The sequence below is a fragment of the Molossus molossus genome, unplaced genomic scaffold (genome assembly GCF_014108415.1).
Source record: "Molossus molossus isolate mMolMol1 unplaced genomic scaffold, mMolMol1.p scaffold_m16_p_14, whole genome shotgun sequence".
NCBI classification, from domain to species: domain Eukaryota; kingdom Metazoa; phylum Chordata; class Mammalia; order Chiroptera; family Molossidae; genus Molossus; species Molossus molossus.
This window is the reverse complement of record NW_023425349.1, coordinates 68,753,229-68,771,606: the sequence shown is the minus strand read 5'-3', so window position 1 is coordinate 68,771,606 and position 18,378 is coordinate 68,753,229.

Genomic DNA, 18,378 nt, shown 5'->3' with positions numbered 1-18,378 from the left:
CTTATGTGTGCAGAGGAGAGGAGCTGGGTACAGTTTCTAGCCTTTCAGAAATACAAATCCCCAATATTTGCTGACACCTCAGGCATTTAATTTATTGTGTAGCAAGCAGAAACAAGCCCATGGGGTCCCTGAATTCCTCTCCCATCCTTATCACGTGCCTTCATCCTAAGAGGCAGAGGGATTGCATTTCCTTCGGAGAAAATAAAAAGAACCTGGTACGATTCTGAGCAAAGAGATACCATGGAATATTCCACAATTTTCACCCACTGAATAATGTCATAAAAAAAAAAAAACAGCCAGGGGAGAGAATACAATGACATTTCTTGTTAACTCTCCATTTTCTAATTATTTTCTTACTCTGTATTTCCTCTAGTAGCCTTTGCAGAGACCCTGTAGGAATCTCTGGCTATTTTTCTATTTTTTTTTTCTAATTATTCATTTTATAATTTTTACTGGATTTTCTTAAAATTCAACATTGTGGTTGCTGTGAAAGATATAACTGAAGTGCTTACCCTATCCCCTTATTTTTTTAAAAAAAGTCCCATCTATAATCCCCTATTTGTAAAAATTTTAGTAAGCTCTGTAAGTACAAAGCTTGGTTTTTAACCTAATTAATTTAATACCTCAAAGCAACACCTTAGGGAAATCATCGCTCCATTTTACTGGCACACAGAAATCCAGAAAGAATACTCTCATTTTATCTAGAGGTGGGTATTCTCATTTCTATCCCTCACACACTAGTAATATTTACACCTGCAAATATTTGCTTTATTCTCTACTGGCTTCAGCTCTATCTCAGTCGAAAGGAAAAAAAAAGTGACACTTCATAATATAAATTGAATTCTGAAAGCTGAATGATAGTCAGTACTGTTAAGCTGGTAGACATATATCATCCCTAGTATATAGCAAATACAGGATTATGGTATAAAAAATAGTTACTTTTAGAATAAAACAGAGAAATCCCCCAGAGAAAAAGAACTAATGTTTTCTTATTAGAATAAAAAATGGTCAACAACAGACTCTTACTGTATTCCAAGATTTGCATCTGCCTCCAATTACCAGGATTTTGCCTTTCTGAATAACATGCAAGTTTCCAACTAGCAAAAAGACCCATTACCAAGGAAAATCTTGAGAAATAGTAAAGAAGAAAGTAGTAAGATAAAACCTAATATATACTTCATTTAAATTCAGATCATTAATAAGCTTCCTAAATTTCCATTACACATGCAAAAATAAACTTTTCTATCAACATAAATTAAATAATTACCATAAAAATTCCAACCAAGATACAGGTAGTGAATGTTATTCCAGATATAATGATGTTCAATGCTATCCTGAGAGCAAAATAAGACCCCCTCTGCCATTAACGACGTTCCCATGCGTTCCAGTCAATTGCTTACTTGTTTTATCAAGTTCTTATCAACTTCAATTCAATTCTGGAAAACAATACTATGTAGTGATTAAATTATAAGTTTTCATTTGGCAATTCTGTTGTCCTTTTATATGTGTGTGGACTCTTGTATAATGTTGTACAATAAAAACAATCTTTCTTATTATTTGTGCTTACTTCTTTGAAGAGCCTTTATACCATTCACATTGTGCAAACAAAATAAAAACAATTACCTCTCTGCCCATTTCACTCAGAAGCAATGGCAATGCCTAGCAAGTAGAAATAGAGCCACATAAATATAGTAACTATCTTTGACCAAGGAGCAAAGGCAATAAAATGGAGAAAATATAGTCCTTTCAAAAAAAGGATGATGAGACAACTGGACACCTGTACGCAAAAAAAAAAAAAAAGAAAAGAAAAGAAAAGAAAAGAAGAAATCTAGATAATGACTTTTTTTTTTTTTTTTTTTTTTGGTACGTGCCCCTAGTGGGAACCAAACCCAGGACTCTCTGGTCCACAGGCTGATGCTCCAACAACTGAGCCAAACTGGCCAAGGCCAGACTTTATACCATTCACAAAAATTAACTCAAAAAGAATAAAAAACCGGAATGTAAAATGCAAAACTATAAAACTCCTGGAAGATAATATAGGAAAAAATATAGATGATCTTGAGTATGATGGTGACTTTTTAGATATAACACCAAAGGCAAGATTGCCAATAGAAATAATTGATATGCTGGACTTCATCAATATTAAAGTTTTCTTCTCTGTGAAAGACACTGTCAAGAAAATGAGAAGACAAGCCACACACTGGGAGAAAATATTTGCAAAAACCACAATGATAAATGACTGTTATACAAGGAACTCAAAAGGAGAAACATCTGTAACAAAAATAAATGAATAAAAATTGCAAAAAAAACAAACACTCAGTGATAAGAAAACAAACAACCTGATTTTTAAAATGGGCCAAAGACCTCACCAAAGAACATATACAGATGCCAAACAAGCATAAGAAAAGATGTTCCACATCATATGTCATCAGGAAAATGCAAATCCAAACAATGAGACACCACTACACACCTATTAGAATGGCCCAAATCCAAAACACTGACAACACCAAATGCTGGAAAGGGTGTAGAACACCAGGAATGTCATTCATCAGAGATGCAAAATGGTACAGCCACTTTCGATGACAGTTTGGCTGCTTCTTACAATACTACCATACTCTTACTAAATGATCTTGCAGTCGCACTTGTTGCTATTTTACCCAAAGGAGTAGATAACATATCCACACAAAGACCTACACTCAAATGTTTACAGCAGCTTTGTTCATAAATTTCTCAAACTTGGAAGAAACCAAGACATCCTTCAGTAGGTACATCCAGACCATGGAACATTATTCGGTGCTAAAAAGAACAGAGCAATCAATCCATGAAAAGACATGGAAGAAACTTAAATGAATAGTTCTAAGTGACAGAAGCCTAGTTAAAAGTCCACCTAATGTGTGGTTCCAACTAGATGGCCTCTGGAAAAGGCAAGACTATGGAGGCAGTCCATAGATCCGTGGTTGTGGATCCTGGGGGAGGAAGGATGAATACACAGAACACAGATGGTTTTTCAGGCAGTGGAAATACTCTGTATGATATCATAATATGGACAGATGTCATTATACATTTGTCTGAACCCACAGACTGTACAGCACCAGGAGTGAACACAAACCGTGGACTTAGGGTGACTATGTGTCAATGTAGGCTGATCAATGGTAAGAAATGCACCACTATGGTAGGAGATGTTGACAGGGGAGAGGCTGTGAGTATGTGGAGATATGGGCTACATGGAAACTACCTGTACTTTCTGCTAAATATTTTTGTGAACCTAAAACTGCTCTTTTAAAAAGTCCATTAAAAAGAAAAAATGTACGAAATACAAAATACACAGTGAAAAATGTTTCCCATCCATCTATCCATCTCTTTTTCCAACTGTCATCTTTCCCACACTTAATATTTACAAGCAATCACATTTATTAGTTTCTTGGAGATCCTCCCAGGGTTTCTCTAGGCAAAATAAGTGATTCAGGGTATCAGTGTACACTACCACTCCTCTTACATAAGAGCTACCATAATGTGAGTGTTCTGTATTTTGCTTTCCTCCATATCAAAACATAGCAATTCCCTTCTGCTTTTCTTCTTAACCACCTGCACAGTATTCCATTATGGACGTACCACCATTCATCTTTCCCCTATTAATATACACTTATATGGTCTCTTACAAATACTTTGCCATTTCAAAAATGTAATTTTGCCCAACTTATTTTACATATAAGTATACCCAAGAAATAAGTTCTCGGAAATTGTCTGTATTTGTAATTTTGATAGATATTTCAAAGGGTTATTTCTTCTGATGGCTGAAATAACTCTTCAGGACATACCTTCAAAGAATATCCAGCAGCTTATATGGAATATTTATTACTTTGTAATAATTGTCAAAGACATTTAAAATAATTAATTTTTAAAGTCTAAGTCAAATACTGACAATATAAAGAACAATGTTCCAGGAAAAAAAAATGTCTTACAGTCTAAAGAATGAGAAAATCTTGACTGTTATTTAGAAATCCTGTTATTGTTAATAGATTAGAACAAATTTATTTTTAATAAAATGCCAATATTAGTATAAAATTTTATTTAACTGAAAATCCCATCAATTTCTGTCTGAATGCAAGAAGAGCAAATTACGAAGAAAGCAGCTCAGTTTGCTTGTAAATTTTTAACAATCCAGTCATGTTTCATACAGTCAATAAACTAAGTGCTTGTGGTTTTGCATGTAGGAATAATATGAAAACAAATTGAAGAACAGGCTTAAAATGTTTTAAACTCTAACAAAACCAATTATATAGGTACTCATTGGTAGACTACTCCCCCCGCCCCTGACAAAGTTAGCAAGACTTGTACTAAGTCCCTGCATTTTTCTAAGAAGTCTATTAATAACCGATTTTATATTATCTATCCACATATGTCATCAGGAAAATTTTAAAATTTTTAGAAAGGTAAATAAAACACATCTTTCTAATATTTTTATTGATGATGGTGGTACTGGTTTCTGATTGGCAAGGTAAAATTCAAGTAGACTTATGGTTAGGAATGGGATAAAAGGGGAATTTAGGTCTCAAAGAGAAGGGTCAAATCTGTGGCAAAAAGCAATAAAGCAACAATTAGAACAAGGAATAAAGAACAACTGAAGAAATCCCTGGACATGATTCTACCGGCAAAGAGCTTAACAGTCCATAGCTGGATTCTATGGTGTGTGTACAGAGCAAGTAATATCCTGGTGCATGACTACTGGGGTAGGGGAACGGCATGGATCTTAGACCACATCATAAAGAATGTTCAAGCATTTCCCTGGAACTAGCTCTTCTCAAAGTCACCTCCTCTTGTGCATAAGTTCCACGAGGCCTAGAGACCTTGTTTTCTTCACTGCATATGCTCAGCATCCAGAACAGCACCTGGCAAACAGCAGGTGCTCAAGACATCACTGCTGCCTGAATAACTGAATCTTCTTAGGACATGCAGGATCCCACCAATGTCCCCTAGCAGACCTCTGTCCACAAGCTTCATTCCACAGCCCCAAGTTATTCTTCTGTATTCTGTATCATCAGTGCCCAGTCAGAGCACACAATAAATCTGAACAATTCATGCTAAAATACAAATGACTACCAGCACTTTAAAGTCTTGTCCCTATGTACTGAAATAAGGATATTCACAAACCCTAGAAAATAGCACTCGAAAGCTAGTGGTATTTCAGGTATCTGGCAGGAAACTGGGGGTTGGGGGGTGGGAACAGAAAATACCTATTTTGTCTTGCCTACCCAAACAGCCTTCAGTGTTGTCTTAAAGGAGGTGGAATATAAATAGATTCTTTCAGCTCTAGATCTAATTCAGCATAAGTTGTCAGAAGAAAATAGTTTTCTCATTACTTCAATGAGAATAGGAGAAATTAGAAATACAACAGAAGGAAACTGAGTTTTGATTCTTTGCTAATGATACGAGAGGACATTTTTTCTTCTAAAGGTCAGATTTGCTATCTCCATACCTTGTATAAAGAATCTGACACCATGAGAAATTAAGTAATGATTCCAATGAAGACATAATCTAGGAGAGGAATTAGCTGAACAGAATCCAGGGCTTGCCACAAGCGTAATGCCGTTATGTTCAATGGAGCCTGCTTTCCACAACTACACAACGATCTTGAACCGACCTTAACACTGAACAGTCATAAAAAGAGTCTTAAACACAGGGGTGACTTTAAATACAGAGACTGTATATATAAGTTCAAAGGATCACACAGACACCATTCTCTAAATCTGCCGGGTCCTAAGATTACAAAAAACACAGTGTTTAAGGTTACCGTGAATTCTGGAACGAGGCTCCTAAGGGAAATTCCCCCCAAAGCAGAGAAGATAAATGCATTGAAATCTTAGTGATTTGGCCACACAACCAAAGAAAAGAACCAGTCACTTCTTGGAAGAGTAACATGAAAATAAAAACACAAATGCTACTCATATAAATGGCAGAAAACCTAGCTCCTGCAGGAACAGACGTGTCATTAACTGGGGCACATGTGCTAAGGCTCTGGGTACGAACTGCTACAGAAGTGTCCACACTGCGAAACACGCCTCTTCCTTCGTAGGAGTAGCCACGAAGTGTGATATTTGCCACTACTTTAGAGCAAGTTTGGGGAGGCTATGATGCAGAAGTCTGTTTACTTCTAGCTATTCACTATGCCTACAATTCATTCAGGCAAAGCTCTACCAGGTGGACCCAGGACCCTGGGTGAAGCTTCATGAACAAATGCCCTGGCATGGCGTAAGTGTAATGATTCACACTGTATGGGGACCATTTGTTTGCATAAGTTCTCCAAAGTCTTTTTATTTTCTTTTTCTACCTGGCACTTTGCCTATGATTCTTAATAAATGTGAAGGGCTAGGAAAGGGTAGGGGAGGGAGTCAACCTCCCAATAGGCAGGATACCTCATACAAGCTACATTATACATTCACAATGTTGAAATTCCTCCCCGTACAGGTTTCCTAACATCTACATTGGGCTTCAGCTGGCCACAGGATCTAGGTGCCTCAGAACCACAGTTATTGGGCAAAATGAGATAGCATCCTACAGGATGTCTATGCTAGGGCCTTGGTAAAATAAATAAATACAAGTAATATTGCCAGTTCTAAAGAGGACATATGATGCAATGGAACGAAGACCAAAGTCAAACAGGTCAAATTCCAGGCAGCAGAAGCATGGAGAAGTTCAGACGGTGGTAGGGAAGGCAGGCTGGAGGAGTCCCTAAGCAAAGCAGATGCATCCCACTAGGATATGTTAAAAGCAGTTATACAACAGATGCAAAGAATATGTACACATATTTATCCCATGAATGACTATTGAACAGTAATTTCCCGTGAGGCAGACACAGGAGCTTGATCCTGTCGGGGTACAGAGACAAATCACAGATATGTAACTGCTGCAGTGTAGCCATCTAGAAGGGAAACAGTGTCTCAGACACACAAAACAATAAAGCACAGCACAGAATGATTTTTATGAGAGGCGTAGAGAATGTGGTATATACATTCAGTGAAAAGGAAGCAGGCAGAATTTGAGAATACTGTCATTTACCTGGTATGTACTCAGTGCCAACCTACTAGGTACCAAGGGCTGGGCTGGTTGCTACAGGTGGAAAGTAAACATGACCAGCAGCATTCCTGACATCGTTTGACCTAAGTTCTAGTGGTGTGGATAGAAAAGCTTACTAAATAAATAATTGCAGAAAAGACGGAGGACCATGAAGGGAAAGAATTCAGGTTTTGTGGCTACAGACTGCAGGAGATACAACTGTATGTAGAATGGTCAGGAAGGGTCTTTCTAGCTCCAGCAAAAGACCAGAATAAAATGCACAGCACATGTGAAGATCCAGGGGAAAAAATTCCAGGCAAAGCAAATGGCCACTGTAAGGGTCCGTTACGACAATCTTGACGTGTTCAAGGAAAAGCAACAAGCTCATTGTAGCTGAAGCAGCGTAAGGAGGGAAATGATCATTAGACACAGAACTGAAGGGAGAAGGGTCAGGTCCTGTGAGGCCCTGCAGGCCATGGTGAGGCTACTCTAAAGGGGGTCTATGTGCACTGGGCTTCGCAGTATTTGTGTCTCCTGTTATTAACACTGCACACCAGTGTGGTACATCGGTTACAATTAATGAACCAATATTGGTACATCACTATTAACTTAAAGTGCAGAGTTTGGCCAGACAGCCCTCGTTTTTTAACCTCGTGGCCTCCTTTTCCGCTCCGCAGTCCCACCCAGGGTTCCACACCACCACTCTGGAGTTCCTGTCCCCGCGGGCTCCTCTGGGCTGCGGCAGTTTCTCAGTCTTTTCCTTAGTTTGGATGACCGTGACAGTTCTGAGGATCCGTGGTCAGCTGTGCTGTAGGATGGTCTCCACTGAAATTAGAAATTGGTCTGATGTTTCTCATGATCTGACTGAGTGTCTGGGTTTACCACAGAATGAAAGGGCAGTTTTCGTCATGTCATATCAAGGAAACGTACTATCATTATGACTCGTTACTGTTGAGGTGAACCTTGGTCACCTGGCTCAGACAGTGTTTGTCACATGTCCCTACTGTCAAGTTACCCTTCCGCACACATCGCCTTCCCACGCTGTAATCTCTGGAAGAAAGTCTCTGAGCAGCCACACGTGAGGAGTGAGGAATTACGCTCCCTCTTCTTTAGAGCAGAGCGCATAAATTATGTGGAATTCTGCATGAGATATGTGTCTCTTCTCCCCCATCTATTAATTTATTCAATCATTTACTTATATTAGTATGGACTTATGAATATTTGAGGTTATAATCCAATACTATTTTTTTTTCTCAAATTGTTCCATCTTTGGCAATTGAGAGATTTCTTTTTAACTTTATTTTTATTGTTGACCCTATTACAGATGTCCTCATTTCCCCCCACTTAGCCCAACTCCACTCAGCCCCCGCTCCCCCTTCCCTCTGGCCATTGCCATGCTGTTCTCTGTGTCTGTGGGTTATGCATATATGTTCTTTGGCTAATCCCTTCACCTTCCTTCATCCAGTCTCCCCTCCCCGCTCCCCTCTGACAGCTGTCAGTCTGTTCCCTGTATCCACGCCTCTGTTTCTCTTTTGTTCATTAGATTCCACATATAAGTGAGATCATATGGTATTTGTCTGTCTCTGACTGGCTTACACTTAGCATTATACTCTCCAGGTCCATCCATGTTGTCACAATTGGAAGCTTTTGAGTTGACTCCTCATAGTTTAAACATCTGGGTCATATTTGACTCTGGTACTATGGACTGATTTGTTCTTGTATGTGTTGTTTTTCCTGGGTTCTTTGTGTGTCTTGGTAATTTCTGGCTGAAAGCTAGACATTTGTGTAGAATAGTGGAGACTGAGGTAAATTTACTCCTGTAAATGACCATGTCTCTTCCTTTGCTATTCTTAAGTGTGGGGAGTTGATCCAGTCTAGTCAGGCATTGAGACTGGGTTTGGAAATTTTTTGTTGCTATGGTTATCCTCTAAACATTACAGGCTTCATATGGCTTTAGTGTGACCTTGTACTTAAGGTGAGCTGGTTTGCAAGAGAGTTCATCTCAATGTATGCTCCACCCTCAGCCATCAGTCATTTGTGCCTGCAGCTCAGAGAAACAAGACTCCCCTTAGCTTTCAGGCTAGTGGGTGTTCCTGCAACTTAAATTCTCTAATGGATTCAACAGAAGTTGTGATTTTGTAAATAATCTGGCTTTTTACTCTTGTAAGCACAGGAGCAATACAGTTTCCAACTTTTATATCATAGCAGAAGCCTGTTATGAGTTTCTGTTTGTTTTTATTAAAATAAAATGTTCTGAAGCTTGCACTACACAAGTGCACTGATATCATGTCAACTTGCTAACTAAAAGTATATAAAAAAGTGCATAGTACTCAAATTAAAATGCTATCTCTTAGAATGTATTCAAATCAAATGGATTTTTCAAAAGAACATATTTCCCCTTTGACACTGTGTTTCCTTCATTCAGAATCAGCTGACTTCCTGCTGACATATGCATGTGTCACAGAAAAGCCTCAAGCAGGTTTAGAAATGTGCTTGTATTTTTTCAGGTAAGTTGGGAGAAGACAACACAATGGGAACAAATAAAACAAACAAACAAACCAAAAGATGAGCATTAACTGGTAGAATTACAAGGGTGTCTCTCACTCACTGTTCCTATGTACAGGCTTCCCATTCTGTACTGATCACGCCAAGACATTTTTACTGGTTCTCTTCCTCTTTAGTTGTACGCTGAAGAATAATACAACAGTTCCTAAATGTTATTTGTAGTACTTTCCATCAAAGTCCTCTTTCTATTCCTCCCCCCATTTGATACAGTCACTTTTCGATTCCTCAGAAGCTTATAGACCATGTGTGGCTAAAAGAGTGGGTGTAAATTCTGTAAAATAACAACACATTTAACACATTAAGGGAACCACTGTAGCCTCCAAAAGAAATGCTTGGTGGAATGTTATAAACTGCTAAAAGCTTCTAATTGATACTATTTCAAAGCATTCACCACAAAAATAATCAATACTGAAATATCATCTTCCCAATTTCAGAGCTCTGCATCACCAGAAAACGATTCAATTCATGTCGTGCATATAAAGGTCAAACATAAGCAAAAACAACATTATTCAATGAATAATTCCAATGAGGATAAACAAAAAGGAGAAAACAAGGGATCTCGGTGTTTGCACAAATGGGTGCAGCTGTGTCTTTTCAACAAGAAAAAAAATTTTCACAGAGAACAGCCAGAATATAAACATGGGTCCTTATAGGACAAAAGAGCAATCGTGCTCACTCCTGCAGAAATCCCTAAATCCACGGGCATGATGAAGGCAGCAGATGAGGAAGGAGGAAGGAGGAAGGAGGAAGGAGGAAGACTCTGAATGCTTCCTCTTGGGGACTGGCCTGTGATCCCTCTGAGCAGCCCTGGTGCTATAGTGGCTCCCATTCGTCTCTGGAGAAGGAACCCAGACAGAGGAATTAAGATTTTACATGTAGGGTAGAAATGTCAACGAGAGAACCCAGGGAGGAACTAAGGAGGCAGAAATATTGAAAAGACAAAAACAATTGGGGGAAAGAAAGGACAAAAAGGAAGCCAGAGAAAGATGGAAAGCAAGTTGGGGAAGCACCTGTTATGTGTCAGACCTCTGTAGGCACAACCTCATTTATTCAAGGAAGGTGAATAAATGATGAGTTATGATGAGTCTCGGTGTTTTAATCCTCCACTGGGGATATGTTTTTATTGATTTCAGAGAGAGAGGAAAGGGGAAAGAGAGACAGAAACATCCACATGAGAGAGAAAACATCAGTTGGTTGCCTCCCGTAAGTGTCCTGACCGGGAATCAAACCTGCGACCTTTTGCTGTACAGGATGATGCTTCAATGAACTGAGCCACCTGGCCAGGACTCACCAGTCTCATTTTAAGAGGACAAACTGAGTTGTGAAAATTATATTGAGAATATTCAGGTAAAAAACACTTTTAGAGATGTGTAATTATGTATTATGGGGGAAAAATGTAATGAGGTCTGTGATACTTTTCAAGTTTTTGGCAAAATTAACCCCCACCCCCACCCTTCTAGATGCATACATATTTTTAGATCAAAGTTGTGGGGGAAAGAAAAGAGAAAGAAACAAGACACCAGAGACTAAAAGCAGGAATTAAGATTAACATCAGGGATTTATGTTTTTCCAGTATAACACAGAGCAAAATGAACTGAACAGTGTGCACAGACTTTAAACCAGAGGTATTTCTGTCCCTTCTAACCAAACCTTGTGCCTCTCACACTCTCCAGCTGCCTTGGTCATGCACATAGCTTCCAAGCACTCTGGATAAAGCATCCATGGAACAAATCCAATACACAAGTAAAAGCTTTAGGATTTTTACTCGTTTTTTTCTGGTCATCTGTGAAGCAAATCCAATAGGCAAGTAAAAGCCTTAGGATTTTTATCAGAGTATTATTGCAGCAAATAACAGCACTAGACAGAGCATGTCTACACCCTTAAAGCACCCTTATCTACACTTCCCTCTCTTGTAGCAAAAAAATTTTGAAGTTATAGGGGAAAAAAACACCTCTGTACAATGTAAAGAACTCTGTAAATTAGCTCATTATTGTCAGATAGATACTGACACTATCGCAGGGAATGACTACACTATACTATTTGTATTAGTCTAACTGACTGTAGAATAGAACTAAAATAAGAATGTGCTAACAAAGCTACCCATAGTAATCTTGATGGATATTAAACCCAGCTTGTATTTCTAACCTGATACTCTTCTTTCAAAACTAGAGCTTCCATGTTAAAAGTTTCTCTTCTAAGTACACTTTACTAGGATCAGCAGTTTCAGTTCCTGCATGAACCTAAGGAGCACAAGAATTTAAACTATGCCCACAGATGAAATCAGTCAGGGAAAGCTTCTAAAATGAAAAGAGAGAAATTGTAGGGAGAATTAGAAGTGAAAGTCGTTATAGAGTTTGATTAATATATGGCTTATTATTCTTTGCATCTTTTATACAAACAATCCCTCCATCACTCCTCTGTACTGGGGGAGGGAAGGGAGCAAGGCCAAGGCTCTGTTGCAGCTCATTCACCTCCTGATTGGCTGTAGCCCAGTATTCCCACATTCACTAAATCAAAATCTACAATTAAATACTTATTTAAGTCCAACTAATTTTCAAGATCCATGTACATGCGAGGGACTGTCTCTGGACTCCTTTTCTTGGAGTATTCACCATTCTATTCACTGACCTGACCATAATGAGCTCAGGTCAAGGAGCTTGAAGTTCAGCTGACTATAATGGCTGTTTCAGTCTCTGTTCAATCAATTATTTGCAATTAGGCATTTTAACATTAAGCAAGTGGTACACGAATCTGATATTGTGCATTCAGTTGCTTGGAAACCAATATTGCTCAAATTTTCCTTTTTCTGCTCCCAATTTTAACTATTGCCAAACCAGAAATTTGTATGTATAACCTTAACAACAAAATATGCAAATTAAATATCTACATTTTAAACATCTTTAAATCACTATTTATTTCACATGCCAGAGTAGATTTAGGTCAAAATAAAAGATCAAGATGCAGAGATCAGTTTCCTAGTATGTCTCTTGTGAAATACTATGCTCTGACATTAGTGAGTACCAGGTACCCCTGGTCAATTCTACACTGACTTAAATGGGATTAATTGACTGGCGTAGTTTCATTTCAGTCAAGGTATGAGTACAATCTTTGCTGAGGTAACACAGTTATGAGGCAAGATAAATCCCTAAATAACTGGTGTTTCAACCAAAGGACTTGTTATCTCAAGACAACCAACATGTCATTATCAATTATAATGCCATTATTATGTTTGTAAAATTAAATTTCAGCTTTAATTCAGCTCAAGCTCAGTAACTCAGTTATGTGCAAAACAGGGGCACAGAACTGCTATGGTTGTTCAAAGGGTCCTGAAGCCAAAGGCTTTTCTTTTATAATGTTGGATCTTAGAAAATATATTTTATATGTAGATGACGAATAATCAAATAAATAAACAAACAAAAATACAAATACTTGAATACAATATGAAAAAACATCAGACAAATCCAGGGTAAAGTACATGCTACAAAATTATTTGCCCGTGCTCTTCACAAACATCAAGGTCATGAAAGAAGAAGTAAAGATGAGAAATGGTTTCAAATGAAAACAAGCTAAAGAGACAGGACAAATACAATCTATACAAATGGATTCTGGACTCCATGTAGGGGGAAATGCTCTAACTGTCATTATTGATACAATTGTCTAATTAAAATTAGACTGTGAACTAGATATAAAATGTATTGAATTTTATCGTTCTACTACGGTTACATAAGAAAATGTCATTGTTTCAGGACACGTGCATTGAAGTATTAAAGGATTAGTATACAATTAACTCTCAAATAGTTCAGAAAAAAAATTTTTTATGTATACAAGAGGGGAAAAGCTAATGCAAAAACCAATGGAGCACACTGTTAAACTTTGGTGAATCTGGGTCAAGTGTATGGAAGTTTTTCATGCTAACCATGAAATTTTCTGTAAGTTCAAGATTTCAAAATTAAAAAGTTACTTAAAAAGCATCCGTTTCTTTAAAATATAAGTAAAACAAGGACATATAAACCTTTTTTTCAAGCAAAGAAAATTTTAACCTTCTCCAGTGTTTTGAATGAATTCCGCCCCTGAAATATCACTGTTCTATGGACAGTTGAGAGGATTAAAGGGAAGAGAAGGCCCAGGAAAAGAGACTATACATGGAGGTAGTTGGAAAATAGTATTTCAACTCCAAAAAGTACTTCTGAATTTTCTATGCAATCAGAGTCCATGTCACTTCCCCTTTCTTTGTCAAATAAAGTTGTTTCTTGTAAATTGATAATATATTACATACAATGCATTTATTTTTTTTAGATTTTTATTGATTTCAGAGAGAGGACGGAGAGAGAGAAGGAAGAGGGGGGAAGAGAGACTGGCTGCCTCCCACAGGTGCCTAAAGAGGGCTCACACGGGCCACATTTTGGTGCACAGGATGACACACCAACCAACTGAGTCACAATGGCCGGGGCTCCTACAATATACGTAAATGCAAAACTTTACCGTTTTCACAACTCTTGACTGTTTTACAACCACGTGAAATTCACATTCATTACAAGTTTCATTTTTAAAAAGCAACAACCTAAAGCTAGACACAAAGAGCTGTGCATGGGTCTCAGAGTAAACAACACAAAGCAAGGAGTAAAAATTCCAGAAGCCTGATCCAATGTCCACATCCCAATTGACTTGATTTGATTTTGTTTTGCCTCCACACATTTCTGAATACTATGTGGTAAGAGAAATTGTAACAGGAAGCCCTCTGTGCTAACATATTCCTGAGAATTCATTTTTACCCAAATGAGATTAGAAAAACAATTTCAATGTTTTAATCGGAAATTTAAGCCTAATAGCACTCCAAGCAGCTGTTCCTTTAGCTGCTAGCAACTTCATTTAGTCAAACTCAACAAAAGCTTTTGAGTGTTAATGCAGTTAAGTTAAAACTAAAGACCATTTCCAAAATACAGATAGTTTTTAAAAAATGACAACATTTCTCTGTTTCATTATTTTTCTCCCTTAGCATTCTTTCATTTAAAATGACAACGTTTCTGTTTCATTATTTATCTCCCTTAGCATTCTTTCATTTAAAATGGCAACATTTCTGTTTCATTATTTTTCTCGCTTAGCATTCTTTTATTTAAAATGGCCACGGGTGGTGACAACCACCAAGAGATGGCGATTGTAGAAATGTCTCTCTCCATACCTGGGGGTAAAGTTCATTTCATTAATGAGCCTTTAATTTATGTTATTCTAACAGATATCTCTTAGATTTGTTTGTTTGTTTGTTTGTTTGGTATTTCATTTTGTTAAACTCAAACTCATCACTGGCAGCAACCTTACTGTAATTACAGATCCATTAACAATCAGTCTGCAGTGCTGAGGCATAGATTGAATCATCCCACAGTAGATTTATACCAGTCTTCACGTCTCTGATGGATCATTCTCCAAAAGCATTAGGAGGAATATAATTAACAAGTAACTATGAAATGTCAGACTATGAACACAGAACAACAATAACAAATCCATTATTTCAGAACCCTGACTGATCATGTATTTTGATACCAGAATAAATTCCTATTTCTTTGATTCACAAATTTTGCTAAATGCCAGATTCATCTTTTAACAAATAAGAGTATATATGTTAAAATTTAAGTCTAAAGGAAATGGAATGCATAATGTCCAAACCAGTGGAAGGTCAATAATAATAAAAAAGAAAACAATCTATATACTAAATAGGGGAAAAACAGAATTTTTTTTTAAAAAGTATTAAAACATAGTAAAAGAGCAAAAGTAAACTGAAAATGAAAACAAAAATCTATGAAGGAAACAAATCTCTATGTAACAGTCATCACAGTTGACATTACTGCTCTATACTAAAACCACCAGCTAAAATATCATTTCTCAGTTGAATTTTTAAAATTCCAGCAATATGTTATTTAAAAGAGACACATATAAAACACAGTGGTGTTGCCCTGTTATTATTAATAAATACTGATATTTCAGAGAACATTACATTTATGTATCTTTTTGGACACCAATAGATGCTTAGCCGTCTTAGTTTCTTCTAGTCCCAGAAAATAAAAATAAAAAAGAGCCCCAATAAACGGACAAATTTCTTCAGAAAATAAGGCATAGAGAAATAAAATGTAACTTTGTTAAGTCACAAAGTCTGAGGCTATTTTTGTCACTTAACATGCAACTTCTTTCTTTTGCTTAGAATACATCCCCCTCAAGAGGTTTATTAAGAAAGGATTTGGGGCCCTGACTGGTTTGGCTTAGCGGTTGGAGCATCGTCCCATGGGCCGATGAGTTGTGGGTTTGGTTCCAGTCAGGGGCATGTGCCCTGGTTGTGGTTAGTCTCTGGCCCTGGTCGGGTCGTGCGGGAGGCAACCAGTCAATGTGCCTCTATCACATCAATGTTTTTCTCTGTCTCTCTCCCCTTCCCTCGCACTTGGTCTGACAATAAGTAGAAAAATATCCTTGAGTGAGGGAAAGGAAGAGGAGGAAGGGGAGGAGGGGAGTAAGGAAGAGAGGGAGAGAGGGGGAGAGAGAGAGAGAGAGAGAGACAGAGAGACGAAAGGAGGGGAGGAAGGAAGGAAGGAAGGAAGGGAGGGAGGGAGGGAGGGAGGGAGGGAGGGAGGGAGGGAGGGAGGGAGGGAGGGAAGAAGGATTTGGACAAAGAACAGAAAGCATCATTTTGCCCAAACTACTATGGAATGTGAAAACATGTTAATTCTGTGTGGCAAAGAGAGGGCAAAATATGAGTCTGTATCTGAATGAAAGTCACTTAAAACCAGAAGCCTAAACCAATCCAACTCATTTTGTAAAGAAGGAATTGGAGGTTCTGGTATTTAGGCTATCTCAATAACCATGAGGGGGTAAAAAGTATGACAGTATTTCTATAAATCCTAGAGAGCTAATGGTCACAGACTCATACATTGAATTAGTGGAGGGTGAGAGCACTTCCCATGTATGGAGCCAAATATTCCCCCTATATAGCAGCTTTGCATTTTGTTCAACATTCTGATATGAAGAGGAACAACCAACTGTTTTCCATTAAGCAGCCCTGCAAATATCTGAAAACCTAATAGCACCTATACATTAATTCTTCTCTAAGCTATACCATACTCACTACTCTGGGCACACCAGGCCGGGCACATGGTAAAAAATCATCTCATCATGGGAATTACATCATCCCCTGCTCAGCAAGTGACAGGACTACTAGATAGGAAATTAGAAAGATACAGAAGAATTGAACAACACATCAACCACAGGATATGATTGACGTTTACAGAACGCACCATCAAACAACAGCACACATTCTTATCAAGTGCTCATCACATATTCATCAAGATACATCATATCTGGGGTCATAAACCTCAACAAATTTAGAAAAATTGAAATTATACAGAGTATATTCTATGCACATAATGGTATCAAACTAGAAATCAATTGGTGACAGACAACAGGAAAATCATCCCAGCATACTTTTGATAGTATTATAATATACATTTTATATTTAACACACACACACAAAATGAGACCCAAAGAAGCCTTGTTATCTGTGCAAAAAGGTCATAAGCAGTAAGTGTCAAAGCCAACAATTTTATTCAGGAATATCTGACTCCAAAGTATTTATTTGCCATTATACTGTGCTGCTTTTCAACAAACACAGCTTTCAATCCACTTTCTAAACTTTTGATGACACCCTCCTACATAAGTTTAAAACAAAAAGTCTGTAGAGTAGTTCCTCAAATAATGTTACTTCATTCAGTGTTGTTTTATTATAACACTGATGAGATACTATGTGAACTTAACTCCTGATTATATTGGTTAGCCCATGATAGCATTGATTTCATTAAAGGTGGTTTATCCTTTAAACTTGCAGAACCTGCCCTGGCCAGTTTAGCTCTGTGGTTATAGCACTGGCCCGTGCACCAGAGAGTCCCTGGTTCAGTTCCCGCTAAGAGCATGTACCTCGGTTGCAATTTGTCCTTGGCTCCGGTTGGGGTTGTGTGGGTGGCAACCACTCGATGTGTCTCTCTCATTTCCTCCTTCTCTCCCTCCCACTCTATCTGAAGATAAATGCAAAAAAATAAATAAATAAAAATAATAATAATAATAATAAAGTTGCAGAACCTATCAACGCCAGTAAACCATTAAGTGATGATTTATTGTACTCCAAATGCATATATTTCATTTTTATTCACATGTGATCATCCATCTATGTAAGTCAACATACAAAAAAACAGAGATTCAGAAAAGATGCTTATCTAAATAAATATGAACAGACAGCCTAATGTTTTCTTTATGTATACACTGATGGCAATGGATTATCACTGGGGTTGAGGATTCTGAAACTCTAGCTCTTTTTATCTGCTCTTGAGATATTTCTTTCTCCACTCTGTTTCTGCAGTTCATTTTTCTCACCAAAGCTGCACATCCATCCTTGTTCAAGTACGGACCACTGTTCCGCTCCATGAGGACATGCTTCCGACCCTGAGCCTGGCATCTGTCATGTGACTGTTGCTCCCAGCCTCACATGAGCTGTTGCATCGATGCACCTACCCTCAATAGCTTTATCCAAACACACAACAAAAATGTCAACAGCACAGATACTAAAAGGCTTAATTATTCATTTTACCAGATTGGTATAACCAACAACTTGGAACATTATTTTCAGCCACTTTATAATTCACTTAATTGTTCCTACAATCCATACTTCGTCATTTTATATGATACAAGATTTTTTTAAACACCCTGTAGGAGTTTAAGTGTGGTATG